This window comes from Triturus cristatus, chromosome 3_2 (assembly GCF_964204655.1).
Source record: "Triturus cristatus chromosome 3_2, aTriCri1.1, whole genome shotgun sequence".
Classification (NCBI taxonomy): domain Eukaryota; kingdom Metazoa; phylum Chordata; class Amphibia; order Caudata; family Salamandridae; genus Triturus; species Triturus cristatus.
This window is the reverse complement of record NC_140584.1, coordinates 672,066,286-672,089,503: the sequence shown is the minus strand read 5'-3', so window position 1 is coordinate 672,089,503 and position 23,218 is coordinate 672,066,286.

Below are 23,218 nucleotides of genomic sequence, written 5' to 3'. Positions count from 1 at the left end.
TCATATATTTAAAAAAAAAAGAAGGATTTTTTTCAACGGAATTACCTCTCTTCTCTTATGTTGATTTATACCTTTACCAAGAATAATGTACTTGTATCAACATTTAGATGAACTATCCGATTTTCCCCCCTGCAATCACCCTATGCCCTACCCCTAATCCAACCTTCCCCACCTTTGTCCACCCCGCCCCCCCCGCAACAATTGTGGGAGAATAGCCCACAATACCTCCTACCCCTGTTTAGTACCCTGGGTGCCATTACACTGCACCCACCGTTGTGCGCTTACCACTCCCGGAGCGATCGTGGTCTTCCAGGCCCCAGCCGCCCGCCCCAGATAACATTAATACTCATACACATATTCAGCAGCAGCACCTACAGCCTATAGCCTAAGTATATCTAAGAAATATCTACACAATTATAACCTAAATTCTATCGTTCATCGTTCATCATTGTGGAGTATTATAATAAACTAGATATCTTCTGTAATACTTTGTGTGCTTTTAATATTTTTTTCCAATAGGTGAAATTTGCCGTTTGCAAGAACCTTTAACTTCGATGTTACAGGATGCTTCCAAAAGACTTTCACCAGCGTACTACGGACGGAGCCGCCATCGCGTCCGCATCCCCGTCTCGGCCCTTCTCCACTTCCGGGCCGTGACCGGGCGAACGCACTAGCAGTGACGCATATGGGTAGCGTCCTGCCTTTCCCTTATGCATGTTCCTTGTACTCTGTAAACTGTAACCTCCTACGCATCACAACAACATGATGCGTGTCGAAACAAGGTCACAGGATCACACTTTTAATCTGAGTAACTTCTGCACCCCTCCAGAGTTACCGATGCCTCCTGGGTGGGTAATTCCAGAAGGGTACCAGGCTATTTTGCTCTCGGCTTGGGACCTGATTGTGAGTAGTGCAGTTCCACCTGGAGCAGTAACTCTGGGTGAGATGTCATCACTCACACTCGCCCCTTGCAGTGTCTTCCAGTGTGGAATACACAGTTTCCTCTCAAACCTTTTGAAGATATGCGGAATTAGCCACATACACTTTAGCATAGTTATAATCTTGTATAGCCTTTCGCTTTAACACTAATGTTTATTTATTTTCAATAGTTTATATATTGTTCATTTGCACATCTGACTTCTAATTCTGCTCTATGTGCATTTTGACAGCGTCTAGCTGAATTATCTTTGGTACTTTTATAACCACGAATAGTATCTTTGAAGGCCTCCCAGACACTTTTTACCTTATCTGTATTTCTGTTCAGGTGAAAAAAAATTCTATTTCATTTTGGGTTGCCTTACACAAATCTTCATCCTCGAGGTGGATTCCAGACCGGGTAAGATCACAAACTACGGGCCTGATATTTCTGGAACCAGCCACAGTGGCCCTGGTTTCACAGGATGTAGAAGTGTAGGGGCATATCAACAGCAACCGGCGATAATTATCGCTGAGCGCACTTAGCGCTCGGATAATTATCGCCGGCTAGCGCCGATTTTTATCGCTGAGTTAGCGTGCTAATAACAACGCTTATCTCATCAGCGATAAAAATCCTAGCGCTAACTGGCTAACGTGAGATTATCGCTGGAAACCCAGCGATAATCTCACGTTAGCTAGTTGAGAGGGACTCACAAACTTAGCCATGATATCCACCTTCCATAGGATATCATGGCTAAGTCAGTCCTGAAGCAGGTGTTAGGAAAGTAGCGATAACAGGTGTTATCGCTACTTTTCCTGACGCTATGCTACATAGCGTGGGGCTTGATGATAGGAGAAATGTCACTTAGCGACATTTCTCCTATCATGTCAGGTCAGGAACGCCCACTTTGCATCTCATTAGAGATGCAAAGCTGGGCGTTAGACATCCCCACGCTAAAGCAAGGTTTCACGCGTTAGCATGGCCTTGCTAATATAGCGATAAAATTATCGCCGCTTTTCGGCCGAAAACGGCCGCTAAAGCGGCGATAATTTTTTATCGCCTCGTTGTAAATATGCCCCGTAGTCACTAAAACTGTGGTAGAAGCCGTGGCAGCAGCTCAGAGCAGATGCTCGGAACAGCCTGTGTCAGAAGGACAGCCCCAGGAACTGGCTAGCAGGGATTTAATGCAAATCCCCTTCTCCACCCAAAGATACACATTAGGGGATCAGAAAAGGCTCCCCCGTCCTAAAACTCATCTGTATGTTTCTTATGTCTAGAGACATGATCCCCCTATGAAACAAACTGACCCCATGCCTGGAAATTCCCGTGTACCTCCAAATAAATATTAGATAATCTTGGACTTAATGACTACATCCAAAGAAAGACAGAAACACAGGTAGGTAGGTGGTCAGACAGACAGAAGAATAGACAGACACACAGATAGACAGACAGACAGACAGACAGACAGACAGACAGACAGACAGACAGACAGACAGACAGACAGACAGACAGACAGATAGATAGATAGATAGATAGATAGATAGATAGATAGATAGATAGATAGATAGATAGATAGATAGATAGATAGATAGATAGATAGATAGATAGATAGATAGATAGATAGATAGATAGATAGATAGATTTGTATTTACTTTAATGACTTGATGTTATTCATCTTACTCGTTCAGCTGCATTCCTGTTAAAAGCAGGACACAGCCAAACCAGCAGAAAATACCAAGAAACTGCAATAATGGGCACTCACAATAAACTATGATTACAAGAACATTACCCGCAGGTTGCTAAATTGTAGCAGTCCCTTTATTTTTAACTTCTCTACAATCTGCTCACCATTATTAAGGATGCTGGGACACCATGGGAGATTTCCAAGTGCCAGAGAGTAATTACATACATTAGGCAAAGATATTTTTCATCTTGGGGTCAAAACAGCACCTAGATAACAGCTATTCAAGTGGCGACATGGGAAGCGTATATTTTAGCGCAATTGCACTTCTCTTATACTATCTAATACTCACGTGGTGTTTCTTTCTCAACTTCTGTGAAACTGACCCTTCAAGGAGCGCTGTTGCCGCTTTCGTCTTTCAGGAACACGATTTTCCTTTTTGCTTTAAAGAGCATTAAAACAATGCATTGAAGGACCGACAATACGTGCAATCTTCGCTGAAAACGGGGAGATCTTTTATGGCGGTTGTTCGTGTTGTAATTTTATTTCTTTCTGGGAGTGGAGGGGGCGCCGAAGGTAGGGAGGGTGGACGGACAAGGGGGGTAGCAGCGTTAGCCCTCTTAGAAACTTCTGCAGACATTATTAAGGATGCTGAATATACGGGGGACAGATGGCGACGAAGTGACAGAGACACAGACATCTGCTTTTTGTACCCCTGTCATTTGTCGTTTCTGTTTTTCCACGTTTGAACACCGAGATGGGCATTAGCAGCAACTTTTCTTTTGTTCCAGCTTTGCTGCTCTTTAGCGTTAATAATATTAGTAGTAACGAGTTTTAGCCATTCATTCAAGACAAAAGATGGAGAAAAGGAAAGGTTTGACCCAAGTGCATTAAGGGTTTAGTAAAGCACAGCCACATTTTAACCCAGCCCCCGTCGGCAGTAATTTACTGTCATCAGCAGTGTGCCGAACTTTGTGGAATGCACTTCATAGTTAGGGCTCCCAGTTTGATGGTATTTTTTAAAAAAAACATTTCCTTCTCTATTTATTCATATTTATTTTTGGGCCATCTTATCAGTATTCTATATTTATTTTTTGTTTATTGAATGCATGATATGTGAAATCGTATATTTCCACCTGCATTTAAAACGTGCACTCGTACTTTGATGCCTGTTGAGTTTTTAGCAAATTAAGGAGCCAAATATAACAACGCAATACATCCACAAGTAAATGCAGACAGCAAACACATTGTTTTATGTCTATATTTATCTGTAAAAACCAGCAACAGCTGAAAACTGGGAACCTTAATCATAATCAGCTAGTGCCTAAAACAAACAGGGAGCAGCTTCAAATCGCTCTAAGCCAATAGACCCTGAGACCTATAGGCAATGGACGGTATTCTCCCCATTGCTTCAGTTTGCACTGTGAGGGCTTAAACATTATCTCCAGAATGTAGAAATATTGCTTACCATCCCGCCAACACCAGCTTCCTCTGAAAGTAACAAATGTTGTATTGTAGTCATTTGCCATTCAACAAAGTCTCTAAAATCAAATTTGTGAATCTGAAGATTGCCACATATGGTGGATATGACATTTCAGAGGTTAGGGAAGTTATGGATTTAGGTCTGGACCTACCACCGGACCCTAACTAAGCGGTCCTATTATGACAGATATAGGTGCATCAATGAGGCAGTGTGGGGAAATGTGTATATTGCTGCTGCATGTCTTGCAAAAGATATGTGAAAGTATGTAGGACTTTACTTCGGGGCTTTGCAAATTTACTAAATGATGCTGGTATTAAATCACGGAAACGTTGGATTTCTAAGAAGATGTAGGCTGTGCTGGTGAGGATGAAGAAGTTGGATTCAAAGTGCTTTAGACTGCCAAAGCTTCAAAGCACTTAACCCACCAACTGTGGGGTTGTGGCCCTATACACTGGAAAAATCAGTGACAAGATATCCAGGCCTTCAAGTTCGAGCAAAAGTAGATCAATTTGTGCATTGAATGGATTAGGCAAATGTGGGACTCCATGTATGGGATTGGGGAAGTGAGGGCATTACAGCAGCCTCTGCCACAAATTTGCACTGACCAGATATCTCACTTTAATGCTTATTCAGATACAAAAGCAAGGCACGTGCGTGTGGAAGACAAACAGCTTTTGGGAAAGGAAGGCCTTTTTTTTATTTTTTTTTTTTATTTTACAGAGTTTTATACAGCGCGAACTTGACCCGAATCAGGTATCAGAGCGCTTTACATAGCACCAGTTGCATTACATGAGGACATATTCATTTGTTGTTGTTAGGCACAGGGAGATTAAGTGATTTGCCCAGAATCACAGGACGTTCAGCGTCATTGCCGAGACTCGAACCCAGTGGCCAGTTCCCCATATTCGAGGTTAACCGCCCTAGCCGTTAGGCCAACTCCTCTCCCCCTTATTTGCTTGTTGACAATCTTGGGCAAAACCTCTGAGCTCTTGAGAAGTAGAAAAAAAGTCAAAACAATTCGAGGCTTTGTTATGTAAGCAACTCAATTTCCACCTCTCGTTCTTGGCTTTTATCTTATTTGTGATAACAGGGAACATTGATTAAGGAAGAGTCTGCACAATTTTTTTACCACTTTTGTTGGCTCACTGCTTTCCTTCAAACAAACGGGCCTGCATCTGTCCCGTGCACAATGGTTTAGATCCTCTGATAACATAACACCTACACCAGCAATGGGGAAAGCCATTCAAAGAAGGCAGTCTCATCGGGACGTAACACTCAAGACATGGCACCTACAAAGAAGAAACCCCGCAATAACCTGGAAGGAAACAAAAGGACATGTTCCTAACAAGCTCACTGTTCTCTCCCTTACCTGAAGCCCGATTGAAGACAACAAAACAAACATAATTGCCAACAGGTTATCAGTAAAGCACTCAAACATGCACTCAAAAAGGATCAAGACAAAACGCCACTTAAACTGGAGCATCATCGCATGTAACATCAAGGCAAGCACCAGCAGGATGTCATGGTCAAAATATTAACAGCAAAAGAAGCTGTGAAGAAAAGTGCTTTTTTCAGATGCCTTTTAATCCTCTATTATGAATAACATAATTTCTGTGTAAACCCTGGTCGAAGTAGTGTGTCAGTTCATATCTTGCTTTTTACATTTATATCCCATAGTTTCTCATGGAGAAAAAAGCTATTTTGTGAGTGAGTCTAAACTGTTACTATGTGTTTATCTATGAAGGAATATTTCACAAGATTCAAACGGTATTCCTGTAGGGCATGACCATCACCGAGCCCTGTGCATACACACATTTTAGGTGCTCACATGACTTGTCTTTTAACCCCTGACCTCAGTTACATTAGGGGAGACCTGTGGAAAAATATAGGCTTTCTAGAAGTAACAGATTGGTTGCTCCTAACAACAATCTATTTTTCCTTATTGACCCACCCCCGAAATGGCATCACTATGCTGGTAGTGTAGAAATCTGACAGAACTTCAAGGACACATGTACCACCGGTCAGATGTATCCTTTCAACTTTAAGACTTCAATCATGGCTGTTTAACAATGATGGAGAACAGAAAAAGTTTTATAGTGACTTAGGGCCTGATCTAGAGCAATAGGAACAGGCCATCCATCAGGCCAGTGATTATCTGCCCTCCTTTATAGGATTTGGTCTGACAGACTGATATCCTTCATGAAGGAGGAAGGACTGTCGCCTGTCCTTCAGCCCTTTGCCGTAAGTCCAGCCCCTTCACTGCCGTCAGACACCACTTTATCAACATTATATGGTGGACATCCAATCGTCATATTTAGAAATGTCTGCCATCAGAGTGGGACAGAGGGACCCACACAATGGGAGACCGCTGTCCCAGTTGGGGTTTGCAACAGTGGATGCATGGATTAACCCTGATGGATGCATCCATCAAGACACACCAGATCAAAATCAAGTCACCAATAACAGTTGCAGCTCCTACTACACAGGGACCTCTTTAAACCACCACAAGCCATTTACCCCTCACACCACAAAGCACTAGCATTAGAGGGCCTTAAAAAAAGTGCTTAACATGTGTGGAAAAAGACAACCTAGATTCTTAGAAAATGAGAAAACTGTGATAGTAAATTAGATAATTAGGGTTGAGCTCCAGTTGTTTGGATCACAGGTCCATACAACAACCATGTGCCAGAGAAGGGAAATGTGGGCCAGAATTGTGAATAAGGTGAATGTTGTCTTCAACATCATCGGTGTCAAATCTCAAATCTGTTTCCGTAAGAGCGATAGGAATGGTGCAAATCAATTTCACAGTTTTCACCCACCACCAAGCCCGTTCAACGTAGGTCAAAGCTAATTGAGATTGAATGGGGGAAGAGGAGAAGGGAAGAGAAAGAATATAGGTCCCACAGAGTCAGAGCATAGAGGTATGTGGTGCTCAGATATTCTCTATACGCCTCCTGAGTATAAATAAGCGAGTAGAGGAATCAGTGGATTTTTAAACCTTTATATACAATACAACTGTTCTGACATGAACCACTACATGTATAGAAATACCTGAATAAATCTCGTCTTCCGTTTTATAGGTGAGTGACTCCATACACTGGAGTAGTATACAATCTATGAAAATAAAGGAAGAGTATAGGTGTAAGTAAAGACCGGATATCTTGAAAACTATAGTTCTCATTTACATTTTTGTAGTTATATGCATACCTAATGCTTTTCTGTAGCAAGTGACAATGAAAGGCCTTACTGCAGACGTGAACTGCAGCAAATGTAGAATATCCAAAGGCTGGAATATATATATATATATATATATATATATATATATATATATATATATATATATATATATATATATATATATATATATATATGTATATGTATATATATATATATATATGAATAAACAAAGTGCCCGTAGCATTTGAGAAGCACTCAACAGGTCTCTGCCCTCCGGGCTTCCAGATCAGCATGCCTTTTCTGCATCACAAAACATTAAAACGCCCGACGCGTTTCAGGGAAACCTCCCCTTCCTCATGGGCTGCTGTAGAAAGACACTCGATTTTACACCATAAACATTTCGACCTTTTATTAAGACAAGCCCCCTAGTGGGCGTATACTAAGTGCATCGTTCATCATGGTTTGCTGGGACTTGTGGTCCGATATGGTGCAAGTTAAATGTTCCCTTACGGTACTGACACAGGTGTTACTGGAGCTTGGAAGCTTGAGACATCTCGTTTGAAGTACCCGCCCCTGGACTCGTGAATGAGTGCCTCAACCAATCGTAGAGGGACACTCTATTTTAAAAGGTGAACAGTGAATGACTCTATGTTAGAAGGCATCTGAGGAAGGCGACTACGCTGAAATGCATCATGCCGATCATTGCACTGCAAATAAAGGAGCTAATTCAACTTACCTGCGTGGGCTCAAGTCCTTTTCTGATGGGGAGGGACATTGGTTCTGATGTTTGGTGCTCGCCACGAGCACGTCGAGCCCCGATCCTCAAGAGTCCGGCGATTTGTGGAACTTTTGGTTTTGCCTCAAAGCGCTTGGGGAAGCGCCGGATCGCCACACTCAGCAGCGATGTGTTAAGCCAGGACCCGCTGGGCCATGACTACTTGGCTACACCCATGCTCACTGTAGTGGTGGGTGTCAAGACCCGTTGTTGTGAACTGCGGCTGGATAAAGGAGTAGAATTTTCGTTCCTACACTACAAGACCCATGATTCAGAGGTGCAGCTGCAGGCACCGCCCACTTGGGAAGTACTGACACAGGTGTTACTGCAGCTTGGAAGCTTGAGACATCTCGTTTGAAGTACCCGCCCCTGGACTCGTGAATGAGTGCCTCAACCAATCGTAGAGGGACACTCTATTTTAAAAGGTGAACAGTGAATGACTCTATGTTAGAAGGCATCTGAGGAAGGCGACTACGCTGAAATGCATCATGCCGATCATTGCACTGCAAATAAAGGAGCTAATTCAACTTACCTGCGTGGGCTCAAGTCCTTTTCTGATGGGGAGGGACATTGGTTCTGATATATATATATATATGTATATGTATATATATATATATATATGAATAAACAAAGTGCCCGTAGCATTTGAGAAGCACTCAACAGGTCTCTGCCCTCCGGGCTTCCAGATCAGCATGCCTTTTCTGCATCACAAAACATTAAAACGCCCGACGCGTTTCAGGGAAACCTCCCCTTCCTCATGGGCTGCTGTAGAAAGACACTCGATTTTACACCATAAACATTTCGACCTTTTATTAAGACAAGCCCCCTAGTGGGCGTATACTAAGTGCATCGTTCATCATGGTTTGCTGGGACTTGTGGTCCGATATGGTGCAAGTTAAATGTTCCCTTACGGTAAGGTCGAGTGTTCTTTCAAAAATAATGCATTGTCTTTTAGTCTTTTAATTACCTTGAGTAGGCTGTGTAGCAGGCAGGCGCGCTGTATTTAATTTAGAGTCCTGTGCTCCAAAAGTTCCAAGCTGTTTGGAACTCAAAGCCTCGTACTGCTGACAAAGACATCCTCGTATCAGCAGGCGATGGTGCCTTCTCCACGGCTGGGGTCGCCGTGTAGTAATCTGAATAAACAAAGTGCCCGTAGCATTTGAGAAGCACTCAATAGGTCTCTGCCCTCCGGGCTTCCAGATCAGCAGGCCTTTTCTGCATCACAAAACATTAAAACGCCCGACGCGTTTCAGGGAAACCTCCCCTTCCTCATGGGCTGCTGTAGAAAGACACTCGATTTTACACCATAAACATTTCGACCTTTTATTAAGACAAGCCCCCTAGTGGGCATATACTAAGTGCATCGTCCATCATGATTTGCTGAGACTTGTGGTCCGATATGGTGCAAGTTAAATGTTCCCTTACGGTAAGGTCGAGTGTTCTTTCAAAAATAATGCATTGTCTTTTAATTACCTTGAGTAGGCTGTGTAGCAGGCAGGCGCGCTGTATTTAATTTAGAGTCCTGTGCTCCAAAAGTTCCAAGCTGTTTGGAACTCAAAGCCTCGTACTGCTGACAAAGACATCCACGTATCAGCAGGCGATGGTGCCTTCTCCACGGCTGGGGCCGCCGTGTAGTAATCTGAATAAACAAAGTGCCCGTAGCATTTGAGAAGCACTCAACAGGTCTCTGCCCTCCGGGCTTCCAGATCAGCATGCCTTTTCTGCATCACAAAACATTAAAACGCCCGACGCGTTTCAGGGAAACCTCCCCTTCCTCATGGGCTGCTGTAGAAAGACACTCGATTTTACACCATAAACATTTCGACCTTTTATTAAGACAAGCCCCCTAGTGGGCGTATACTAAGTGCATCGTCCATCATGGTTTGCTGAGACTTGTGGTCCGATATGGTGCAAGTTAAATGTTCCCTTACGGTAAGGTCGAGTGTTCTTTCAAAAATAATGCATTGTCTTTTAGTCTTTTAATTACCTTGAGTAGGCTGTGTAGCAGGCAGGCGCGCTGTATTTAATTTAGAGTCCTGTGCTCCAAAAGTTCCAAGCTGTTTGGAACTCAAAGCCTCGTACTGCTGACAAAGACATCCTCGTATCAGCAGGCGATGGTGCCTTCTCCACGTCTGGGGCTGCCGTGTAGTAATCTGAATAAACAAAGTGCCCGTAGCATTTGAGAAGCACTCAACAGGTCTCTGCCCTCCGGGCTTCCAGATCAGCATGCCTTTTCTGCATCACAAAACATTAAAACGCCCGACGCGTTTCAGGGAAACCTCCCCTTCCTCATGGGCTGCTGTAGAAAGACACTCGATTTTACACCATAAACATTTCGACCTTTTATTAAGACAAGCCCCCTAGTAGGCGTATACTAAGTGCATCGTCCATCATGGTTTGCTGGGACTTGTGGTCCGATATGGTGCAAGTTAAATGTTCCCTTACGGTAAGGTCGAGTGTTCTTTCAAAAATAATGCATTGTCTTTTAGTCTTTTAATTACCTTGAGTAGGCTGTGTAGCAGGCAGGCGCGCTGTATTTAATTTAGAGTCCTGTGCTCCAAAAGTTCCAAGCTGTTTGGAACTCAAAGCCTCGTACTGCTGACAAAGACATCCTCATATCAGCAGGCGATGGTGCCTTCTCCACGGCTGGGGCCGCCGTGTAGCAATCTGAATAAACAAAGTGCCCGTAGCATTTGAGAAGCACTCTACAGGTCTCTGCCCTCCGGGCTTCCAGATCAGCATGCCTTTTCTGCATCACAAAACATTAAACGCCCGACGCGTTTCAGAGAAACCTCCCCTTCCTCATGGGCTGCTGTAGAAAGACACTCGATTTTACACCATAAACATTTCGACCTTTTATTAAGACAAGCCCCCTAGTGGGCGTATACTAAGTGCATCGTCCATCATGGTTTGCTGAGACTTGTGGTCCGATATGGTGCAAGTTAAATGTTCCCTTACGGTAAGGTCGAGTGTTCTTTCAAAAATAATGCATTGTCTTTTAGTCTTTTAATTACCTTGAGTAGGCTGTGTAGCAGGCAGGCGCGCTGTATTTAATTTAGAGTCCTGTGCTCCAAAAGTTCCAAGCTGTTTGGAACTCAAAGCCTCGTACTGCTGACAAAGACATCCTCGTATCAGCAGGCGATGGTGCCTCCTCCACGGCTGGGGCCGCCGTGTAGTAATCTGAATAAACAAAGTGCCCGTAGCATTTGAGAAGCACTCAACAGGTCTCTGCCCTCCGGGCTTCCAGATCAGCATGCCTGTTCTGCATCACAAAACATTAAACGCCCGACGCGTTTCAGAGAAACCTCCCCTTCCTCATGGGCTGCTGTAGAAAGACACTCGATTTTACACCATAAACATTTCGACCTTTTATTAAGACAAGCCCCCTAGTGGGCGTATACTAAGTGCATCGTTCATCATGGTTTGCTGGGACTTGTGGTCCGATATGGTGCAAGTTAAATGTTCCCTTACGGTACTGACACAGGTGTTACTGGAGCTTGGAAGCTTGAGACATCTCGTTTGAAGTACCCGCCCCTGGACTCGTGAATGAGTGCCTCAACCAATCGTAGAGGGACACTCTATTTTAAAAGGTGAACAGTGAATGACTCTATGTTAGAAGGCATCTGAGGAAGGCGACTACGCTGAAATGCATCATGCCGATCATTGCACTGCAAATAAAGGAGCTAATTCAACTTACCTGCGTGGGCTCAAGTCCTTTTCTGATGGGGAGGGACATTGGTTCTGATGTTTGGTGCTCGCCACGAGCACGTCGAGCCCCGATCCTCAAGAGTCCGGCGATTTGTGGAACTTTTGGTTTTGCCTCAAAGCGCTTGGGGAAGCGCCGGATCGCCACACTCAGCAGCGATGTGTTAAGCCAGGACCCGCTGGGCCATCACTACTTGGCTACACCCATGCTCACTGTAGTGGTGGGTGTCAAGACCCGTTGTTGTGAACTGCGGCTGGATAAAGGAGTAGAATTTTCGTTCCTACACTACAAGACCCATGATTCAGAGGTGCAGCTGCAGGCACCGCCCACTTGGGAAGTACTGACACAGGTGTTACTGCAGCTTGGAAGCTTGAGACATCTCGTTTGAAGTACCCGCCCCTGGACTCGTGAATGAGTGCCTCAACCAATCGTAGAGGGACACTCTATTTTAAAAGGTGAACAGTGAATGACTCTATGTTAGAAGGCATCTGAGGAAGGCGACTACGCTGAAATGCATCATGCCGATCATTGCACTGCAAATAAAGGAGCTAATTCAACTTACCTGCGTGGGCTCAAGTCCTTTTCTGATGGGGAGGGACATTGGTTCTGATATATATATATATATGTATATGTATATATATATATATATATGAATAAACAAAGTGCCCGTAGCATTTGAGAAGCACTCAACAGGTCTCTGCCCTCCGGGCTTCCAGATCAGCATGCCTTTTCTGCATCACAAAACATTAAAACGCCCGACGCGTTTCAGGGAAACCTCCCCTTCCTCATGGGCTGCTGTAGAAAGACACTCGATTTTACACCATAAACATTTCGACCTTTTATTAAGACAAGCCTCCTAGTGGGCGTATACTAAGTGCATCGTTCATCATGGTTTGCTGGGACTTGTGGTCCGATATGGTGCAAGTTAAATGTTCCCTTACGGTAAGGTCGAGTGTTCTTTCAAAAATAATGCATTGTCTTTTAGTCTTTTAATTACCTTGAGTAGGCTGTGTAGCAGGCAGGCGCGCTGTATTTAATTTAGAGTCCTGTGCTCCAAAAGTTCCAAGCTGTTTGGAACTCAAAGCCTAGTACTGCTGACAAAGACATCCTCGTATCAGCAGGCGATGGTGCCTTCTCCACGGCTGGGGTCGCCGTGTAGTAATCTGAATAAACAAAGTGCCCGTAGCATTTGAGAAGCACTCAACAGGTCTCTGCCCTCCGGGCTTCCAGATCAGCAGGCCTTTTCTGCATCACAAAACATTAAAACGCCCGACGCGTTTCAGGGAAACCTCCCCTTCCTCATGGGCTGCTGTAGAAAGACACTCGATTTTACACCATAAACATTTCGACCTTTTATTAAGACAAGCCCCCTAGTGGGCATATACTAAGTGCATCGTCCATCATGATTTGCTGAGACTTGTGGTCCGATATGGTGCAAGTTAAATGTTCCCTTACGGTAAGGTCGAGTGTTCTTTCAAAAATAATGCATTGTCTTTTAGTCTTTTAATTACCTTGAGTAGGTTGTGTAGCAGGCAGGCGCGCTGTATTTAATTTAGAGTCCTGTGCTCCAAAAGTTCCAAGCTGTTTGGAACTCAAAGCCTCGTACTGCTGACAAAGACATCCACGTATCAGCAGGCGATGGTGCCTTCTCCACGGCTGGGGCCGCCGTGTAGTAATCTGAATAAACAAAGTGCCCGTAGCATTTGAGAAGCACTCAACAGGTCTCTGCCCTCCGGGCTTCCAGATCAGCATGCCTTTTCTGCATCACAAAACATTAAAACGCCCGACACGTTTCAGGGAAACCTCCCCTTCCTCATGGGCTGCTGTAGAAAGACACTCGATTTTACACCATAAACATTTCGACCTTTTATTAAGACAAGCCCCCTAGTGGGCGTATACTAAGTGCATCGTCCATCATGGTTTGCTGAGACTTGTGGTCCGATATGGTGCAAGTTAAATGTTCCCTTACGGTAAGGTCGAGTGTTCTTTCAAAAATAATGCATTGTCTTTTAGTCTTTTAATTACCTTGAGTAGGCTGTGTAGCAGGCAGGCGCGCTGTATTTAATTTAGAGTCCTGTGCTCCAAAAGTTCCAAGCTGTTTGGAACTCAAAGCCTCGTACTGCTGACAAAGACATCCTCGTATCAGCAGGCGATGGTGCCTTCTCCACGGCTGGGGCTGCCGTGTAGTAATCTGAATAAACAAAGTGCCCGTAGCATTTGAGAAGCACTCAACAGGTCTCTGCCCTCCGGGCTTCCAGATCAGCATGCCTTTTCTGCATCACAAAACATTAAAACGCCCGACGCGTTTCAGGGAAACCTCCCCTTCCTCATGGGCTGCTGTAGAAAGACACTCGATTTTACACCATAAACATTTCGACCTTTTATTAAGACAAGCCCCCTAGTAGGCGTATACTAAGTGCATCGTCCATCATGGTTTGCTGGGACTTGTGGTCCGATATGGTGCAAGTTAAATGTTCCCTTACGGTAAGGTCGAGTGTTCTTTCAAAAATAATGCATTGTCTTTTAGTCTTTTAATTACCTTGAGTAGGCTGTGTAGCAGGCAGGCGCGCTGTATTTAATTTAGAGTCCTGTGCTCCAAAAGTTCCAAGCTGTTTGGAACTCAAAGCCTCGTACTGCTGACAAAGACATCCTCATATCAGCAGGCGATGGTGCCTTCTCCACGGCTGGGGCCGCCGTGTAGCAATCTGAATAAACAAAGTGCCCGTAGCATTTGAGAAGCACTCAACAGGTCTCTGCCCTCCGGGCTTCCAGATCAGCATGCCTTTTCTGCATCACAAAACATTAAACGCCCGACGCGTTTCAGAGAAACCTCCCCTTCCTCATGGGCTGCTGTAGAAAGACACTCGATTTTACACCATAAACATTTCGACCTTTTATTAAGACAAGCCCCCTAGTGGGCGTATACTAAGTGCATCGTCCATCATGGTTTGCTGAGACTTGTGGTCCGATATGGTGCAAGTTAAATGTTCCCTTACGGTAAGGTCGAGTGTTCTTTCAAAAATAATGCATTGTCTTTTAGTCTTTTAATTACCTTGAGTAGGCTGTGTAGCAGGCAGGCGCGCTGTATTTAATTTAGAGTCCTGTGCTCCAAAAGTTCCAAGCTGTTTGGAACTCAAAGCCTCGTACTGCTGACAAAGACATCCTCGTATCAGCAGGCGATGGTGCCTTCTCCACGGCTGGGGCCGCCGTGTAGTAATCTGAATAAACAAAGTGCCCGTAGCATTTGAGAAGCACTCAACAGGTCTCTGCCCTCCGGGCTTCCAGATCAGCATGCCTGTTCTGCATCACAAAACATTAAACGCCCGACGCGTTTCAGGGAAACCTCCCCTTCCTCATGGGCTGCTGTAGAAACACACTCGATTTTACACCATAAACATTTCGACCTTTTATTAAGACAAGCCCCCTAGTGGGCGTATACTAAGTGCATCGTCCATCATGGTTTGCTGGGACTTGTGGTCCGATATGGTGCAAGTTAAATGTTCCCTTACGGTAAGGTCGAGTGTTCTTTCAAAAATAATGCATTGTATTTTAGTCTTTTAATTACCTTGAGTAGGCTGTGTAGCAGGCAGGCGCGCTGTATTTAATTTAGAGTCCTGTGCTCCAAAAGTTCCAAGCTGTTTGGAACTCAAAGCCTCGTACTGCTGACAAAGACATCCTCATATCAGCAGGCGATGGTGCCTTCTCCACGGCTGGGGCCGCCGTGTAGTAATCTGAATAAACAAAGTGCCCGTAGCATTTGAGAAGCACTCAACAGGTCTCTGCCCTCCGGGCTTCCAGATCAGCATGCCTTTTCTGCATCACAAAACATTAAACGCCTGACGCGTTTCAGGGAAACCTCCCCTTCCTCATGGGCTGCTGTAGAAATACACTCGATCTTACACCATAAACATTTCGACCTTTTATTAAGACAAGCCCCCTAGTGGGCGTATACTAAGTGCATCGTCCATCATGGTTTGCTGAGACTTGTGGTCCGATATGGTGCAAGTTAAATGTTCCCTTACGGTAAGGTCGAGTGTTCTTTCAAAAATAATGCATTGTATTTTAGTCTTTTAATTACCTTGAGTAGGTTGTGTAGCAGGCAGGCGCGCTGTATTTAATTTAGAGTCCTGTGCTCCAAAAGTTCCAAGCTGTTTGGAACTCAAAGCCTCGTACTGCTGACAAAGACATCCTCGTATCAGCAGGCGATAGTGCCTTCTCCACGGCTGGGGCCGCCGTGTAGTAATCTGAATAAACAAAGTGCCCGTAGCATTTGAGAAGCACTCAACAGGTCTCTGCCCTCCGGGCTTCCAGATCAGCATGCCTTTTCTGCATCACAAAACATTAAACGCCCAACGCGTTTCAGGGAAACCTCCCCTTCCTCATGGGCTGCTGTAGAAAGACACTCGATTTTACACCATAAACATTTCGACCTTTTATTAAGACAAGCCCCCTAGTGGGCGTATACTAAGTGCATCGTCCATCATGGTTTGCTGAGGCTTGTGGTCCAATATGGTGCAAGTTAAATGTTCCCTTACGGTAAGGTCGAGTGTTCTTTCAAAAATAATGCATTGTCTTTTAGTCTTTTAATTACCTTGAGTAGGCTGTGTAGCAGGCAGGCGCGCTGTATTTAATTTAGAGTCCTGTGCTCCAAAAGTTCCAAGCTGTTTGGAACTCAAAGCCTCGTACTGCTGACAAAGACATCCTCATATCAGCAGGCGATGGTGCCTTCTCCACGGCTGGGGCCGCCGTGTAGTAATCTGAATAAACAAAGTGCCCATAGCATTTGAGAAGCACTCAACAGGTCTCTGCCCTCCGGGCTTCCAGATCAGCATGCCTTTTCTGCATCACAAAACATTAAACGCCTGACGCGTTTCAGGGAAACCTCCCCTTCCTCATGGGCTGCTGTAGAAAGACACTCGATCTTACACCATAAACATTTCGACCTTTTATTAAGACAAGCCCCCTAGTGGGCGTATACTAAGTGCATCGTCCATCATGGTTTGCTGAGACTTGTGGTCCGATATGGTGCAAGTTAAATGTTCCCTTACGGTAAGGTCGAGTGTTCTTTCAAAAATAATGCATTGTCTTTTAGTCTTTTAATTACCTTGAGTAGGCTGTGTAGCAGGCAGGCGCGCTGTATTTAATTTAGAGTCCTGTGCTCCAAAAATTCCAAGCTGTTTGGAACTCAAAGCCTCGTACTGCTGACAAAGACATCCTCGTATCAGCAGGCGATAGTGCCTTCTCCACGGCTGGGGCCGCCGTGTAGTAATCTGAATAAACAAAGTGCCCGTAGCATTTGAGAAGCACTCAACAGGTCTCTGCCCTCCGGGCTTCCAGATCAGCATGCCTTTTCTGCATCACAAAACATTAAACGCCCAACGCGTTTCAGGGAAACCTCCCCTTCCTCATGGGCTGCTGTAGAAAGACACTCGATTTTACACCATAAACATTTCGACCTTTTATTAAGACAAGCCCCCTAGTGGGCGTATACTAAGTGCATCGTCCATCATGGTTTGCTGAGGCTTGTGGTCCAATATGGTGCAAGTTAAATGTTCCCTTACGGTAAGGTCGAGTGTTCTTTCAAAAATAATGCATTGTCTTTTAGTCTTTTAATTACCTTGAGTAGGCTGTGTAGCAGGCAGGCGCGCTGTATTTAATTTAGAGTCCTGTGCTCCAAAAGTTCCAAGCTGTTTGGAACTCAAAGCCTCGTACTGCTGACAAAGACATCCTCGTATCAGCAGGCGATGGTGCCTTCTCCACGGCTGGGTCCGCCGTGTAGTAATCTGAATAAACAAAGTGCCCGTAGCATTTGAGAAGCACTCAACAGGTCTCTGCCCTCCGGGCTTCCAGATCAGCATGCCTTTTCTGCATCACAAAACATTAAACGCCCGACGCGTTTCAGGGAAACCTCCCCTTCCTCATGGGCTGCTGTAGAAAGACACTCGATTTTACACCATAAACATTTCGACCTTTTATTAAGACAAGCCCCCTAGTGGGCGTATACTAAGTGCATCGTCCATCATGGTTTGCTGAGACTTGTGGTCCGATATGGTGCAAGTTAAATGTTCCCTTACGGTAAGGTCGAGTGTTCTTTCAAAAATAATGCATTGTCTTTTAGTCTTTTAATTACCTTGAGTAGGCTGTGTAGCAGGCAGGCGCGCTGTATTTAATTTAGAGTCCTGTGCTCCAAAAGTTCCAAGCCGTTTGGAACTCAAAGCCTCGTACTGCTGACAAAGACATCCTCGTATCAGCAGGCGATGGTGCCTTCTCCACGGCTGGGGCTGCCGTGTAGTAATCTGAATAAACAAAGTGCCCGTAGCATTTGAGAAGCACTCAACAGGTCTCTGCCCTCCGGGCTTCCAGATCAGCATGCCTTTTCTGCATCACAAAACATTAAAACGCCCGACGCGTTTCAGGGAAACCTCCCCTTCCTCATGGGCTGCTGTAGAAAGACACTCGATTTTACACCATAAACATTTCGACCTTTTATTAAGACAAGCCCCCTAGTGGGCGTATACTAAGTGCATCGTCCATCATGGTTTGCTGGGACTTGTGGTCCGATATGGTGCAAGTTAAATGTTCCCTTACGGTAAGGTCGAGTGTTCTTTCAAAAATAATGCATTGTCTTTTAGTCTTTTAATTACCTTGAGTAGGCTGTGTAGCAGGCAGGCGCGCTGTATTTAATTTAGAGTCCTGTGCTCCAAAAGTTCCAAGCTGTTTGGAACTCAAAGCCTCGTACTGCTGACAAAGACATCCTCATATCAGCAGGCGATGGTGCCTTCTCCACGGCTGGGGCCGCCGTGTAGTAATCTGAATAAACAAAGTGCCCGTAGCATTTGAGAAGCACTCAACAGGTCTCTGCCCTCCGGGCTTCCAGATCAGCATGCCTTTTCTGCATCACAAAACATTAAAACGCCCGACGCGTTTCAGGGAAACCTCCCCTTCCTCATGGGCTGCTGTAGAAAGACACTCGATTTTACACCATAAACATTTCGACCTTTTATTAAGACAAGCCCCCTAGTGGGCGTATACTAAGTGCATCGTCCATCATGGTTTGCTGGGACTTGTGGTCCGATATGGTGCAAGTTAAATGTTCCCTTACGGTAAGGTCGAGTGTTCTTTCAAAAATAATGCATTGTCTTTTAGTCTTTTAATTACCTTGAGTAGGCTGTGTAGCAGGCAGGCGCGCTGTATTTAATTTAGAGTCCTTTGGCTCCAAAAGTTCCAAGCTGTTTGGAACTCAAAGCCTCGTACTGCTGACAAAGACATCTTCATATCAGCAGGCGATGGTGCCTTCTCCACGGCTGGGGCCGCCGTGTAGTAATCTGAATAAACAAAGTGCCCGTAGCATTTGAGAAGCACTCAACAGGTCTCTGCCCTCCGGGCTTCCAGATCAGCATGCCTTTTCTGCATCACAAAACATTAAACGCCCGACGCGTTTCAGAGAAACCTCCCCTTCCTCATGGGCTGCTGTAGAAAGACACTCGATTTTACACCATAAACATTTCGACCTTTTATTAAGACAAGCCCCCTAGTGGGCGTATACTAAGTGCATCGTCCATCCTGGTTTGCTGAGACTTGTGGTCTGATATGGTGCAAGTTAAATGTTCCCTTACGGTAAGGTCGAGTGTTCTTTCAAAAATAATGCATTGTCTTTTAGTCTTTTAATTACCTTGAGTAGGCTGTGTAGCAGGCAGGCGCGCTGTATTTAATTTAGAGTCCTGTGCTCCAAAAGTTCCAAGCTGTTTGGAACTCAAAGCCTCGTACTGCTGACAAAGACATCCTCGTATCAGCAGGCGATGGTGCCTTCTCCACGGCTGGGGCCGCCGTGTAGTAATCTGAATAAACAAAGTGCCCGTAGCATTTGAGAAGCACTCAACAGGTCTCTGCCCTCCGGGCTTCCAGATCAGCATGCCTTTTCTGCATCACAAAACATTAAACGCCCGATGCGTTTCAGGGAAACCTCCCCTTCCTCATGGGCTGCTGTAGAAAGACACTCGATTTTACACCATAAACATTTCGACCTTTTATTAAGACAAGCCCCCTAGTGGGCGTATACTAAGTGCATCGTCCATCATGGTTTGCTGGGACTTGTGGTCCGATATGGTGCAAGTTAAATGTTCCCTTACGGTAAGGTCGAGTGTTCTTTCAAAAATAATGCATTGTCTTTTAGTCTTTTAATTACCTTGAGTAGGCTGTGTAGCAGGCAGGCGCGCTGTATTTAATTTAGAGTCCTGTGCTCCAAAAGTTCCAAGCTGTTTGGAACTCAAAGCCTCGTACTGCTGACAAAGACATCCTCATATCAGCAGGCGATGGTGCCTTCTCCACGGCTGGGGCCGCCGTGTAGTAATCTGAATAAACAAAGTGCCCGTAGCATTTGAGAAGCACTCAACAGGTCTCTGCCCTCCGGGCTTCCAGATCAGCATGCCTTTTCTGCATCACAAAACATTAAACGCCTGACGCGTTTCAGGGAAACCTCCCCTTCCTCATGGGCTGCTGTAGAAATACACTCGATCTTACACCATAAACATTTCGACCTTTTATTAAGACAAGCCCCCTAGTGGGCGTATACTAAGTGCATCGTCCATCATGGTTTGCTGAGACTTGTGGTCCGATATGGTGCAAGTTAAATGTTCCCTTACGGTAAGGTCGAGTGTTCTTTCAAAAATAATGCATTGTCTTTTAGTCTTTTAATTACCTTGAGTAGGTTGTGTAGCAGGCAGGCGCGCTGTATTTAATTTAGAGTCCTGTGCTCCAAAAGTTCCAAGCTGTTTGGAACTCAAAGCCTCGTACTGCTGACAAAGACATCCTCATATCAGCAGGCGATGGTGCCTTCTCCACGGCTGGGGCCGCCGTGTAGTAATCTGAATAAACAAAGTGCCCGTAGCATTTGAGAAGCACTCAACAGGTCTCTGCCCTCCGGGCTTCCAGATCAGCATGCCTTTTCTGCATCACAAAACATTAAACGCCCAACGCGTTTCAGGGAAACCTCCCCTTCCTCATGGGCTGCTGTAGAAAGACACTCGATTTTACACCATAAACATTTCGACCTTTTATTAAGACAAGCCCCCTAGTGGGCGTATACTAAGTGCATCGTCCATCATGGTTTGCTGAGGCTTGTGGTCCGATATGGTGCAAGTTAAATGTTCCCTTACGGTAAGGTCGAGTGTTCTTTCAAAAATAATGCATTGTCTTTTAGTCTTTTAATTACCTTGAGTAGGTTGTGTAGCAGGCAGGCGCGCTGTATTTAATTTAGAGTCCTGTGCTCCAAAAGTTCCAAGCTGTTTGGAACTCAAAGCCTCGTACTGCTGACAAAGACATCCTCGTATCAGCAGGCGATAGTGCCTTCTCCACGGCTGGGGCCGCCGTGTAGTAATCTGAATAAACAAAGTGCCCGTAGCATTTGAGAAGCACTCAACAGGTCTCTGCCCTCCGGGCTTCCAGATCAGCATGCCTTTTCTGCATCACAAAACATTAAACGCCCAACGCGTTTCAGGGAAACCTCCCCTTCCTCATGGGCTGCTGTAGAAAGACACTCGATTTTACACCATAAACATTTCGACCTTTTATTAAGACAAGCCCCCTAGTGGGCGTATACTAAGTGCATCGTCCATCATGGTTTGCTGAGGCTTGTGGTCCAATATGGTGCAAGTTAAATGTTCCCTTACGGTAAGGTCGAGTGTTCTTTCAAAAATAATGCATTGTCTTTTAGTCTTTTAATTACCTTGAGTAGGCTGTGTAGCAGGCAGGCGCGCTGTATTTAATTTAGAGTCCTGTGCTCCAAAAGTTCCAAGCTGTTTGGAACTCAAAGCCTCGTACTGCTGACAAAGACATCCTCATATCAGCAGGCGATGGTGCCTTCTCCACGGCTGGGGCCGCCGTGTAGTAATCTGAATAAACAAAGTGCCCATAGCATTTGAGAAGCACTCAACAGGTCTCTGCCCTCCGGGCTTCCAGATCAGCATGCCTTTTCTGCATCACAAAACATTAAACGCCTGACGCGTTTCAGGGAAACCTCCCCTTCCTCATGGGCTGCTGTAGAAAGACACTCGATCTTACACCATAAACATTTCGACCTTTTATTAAGACAAGCCCCCTAGTGGGCGTATACTAAGTGCATCGTCCATCATGGTTTGCTGAGACTTGTGGTCCGATATGGTGCAAGTTAAATGTTCCCTTACGGTAAGGTCGAGTGTTCTTTCAAAAATAATGCATTGTCTTTTAGTCTTTTAATTACCTTGAGTAGGCTGTGTAGCAGGCAGGCGCGCTGTATTTAATTTAGAGTCCTGTGCTCCAAAAATTCCAAGCTGTTTGGAACTCAAAGCCTCGTACTGCTGACAAAGACATCCTCGTATCAGCAGGCGATAGTGCCTTCTCCACGGCTGGGGCCGCCGTGTAGTAATCTGAATAAACAAAGTGCCCGTAGCATTTGAGAAGCACTCAACAGGTCTCTGCCCTCCGGGCTTCCAGATCAGCATGCCTTTTCTGCATCACAAAACATTAAACGCCCAACGCGTTTCAGGGAAACCTCCCCTTCCTCATGGGCTGCTGTAGAAAGACACTCGATTTTACACCATAAACATTTCGACCTTTTATTAAGACAAGCCCCCTAGTGGGCGTATACTAAGTGCATCGTCCATCATGGTTTACTGAGGCTTGTGGTCCAATATGGTGCAAGTTAAATGTTCCCTTACGGTAAGGTCGAGTGTTCTTTCAAAAATAATGCATTGTCTTTTAGTCTTTTAATTACCTTGAGTAGGCTGTGTAGCAGGCAGGCGCGCTGTATTTAATTTAGAGTCCTGTGCTCCAAAAGTTCCAAGCTGTTTGGAACTCAAAGCCTCGTACTGCTGACAAAGACATCCTCGTATCAGCAGGCGATGGTGCCTTCTCCACGGCTGGGTCCGCCGTGTAGTAATCTGAATAAACAAAGTGCCCGTAGCATTTGAGAAGCACTCAACAGGTCTCTGCCCTCCGGGCTTCCAGATCAGCATGCCTTTTCTGCATCACAAAACATTAAACGCCCGACGCGTTTCAGGGAAACCTCCCCTTCCTCATGGGCTGCTGTAGAAAGACACTCGATTTTACACCATAAACATTTCGACCTTTTATTAAGACAAGCCCCCTAGTGGGCGTATACTAAGTGCATCGTCCATCATGGTTTGCTGAGACTTGTGGTCCAATATGGTGCAAGTTAAATGTTCCCTTACGGTAAGGTCGAGTGTTCTTTCAAAAATAATGCATTGTCTTTTAGTCTTTTAATTACCTTGAGTAGGCTGTGTAGCAGGCAGGCGCGCTGTATTTAATTTAGAGTCCTGTGCTCCAAAAGTTCCAAGCCGTTTGGAACTCAAAGCCTCGTACTGCTGACAAAGACATCCTCGTATCAGCAGGCGATGGTGCCTTCTCCACGGCTGGGGCTGCCGTGTAGTAATCTGAATAAACAAAGTGCCCGTAGCATTTGAGAAGCACTCAACAGGTCTCTG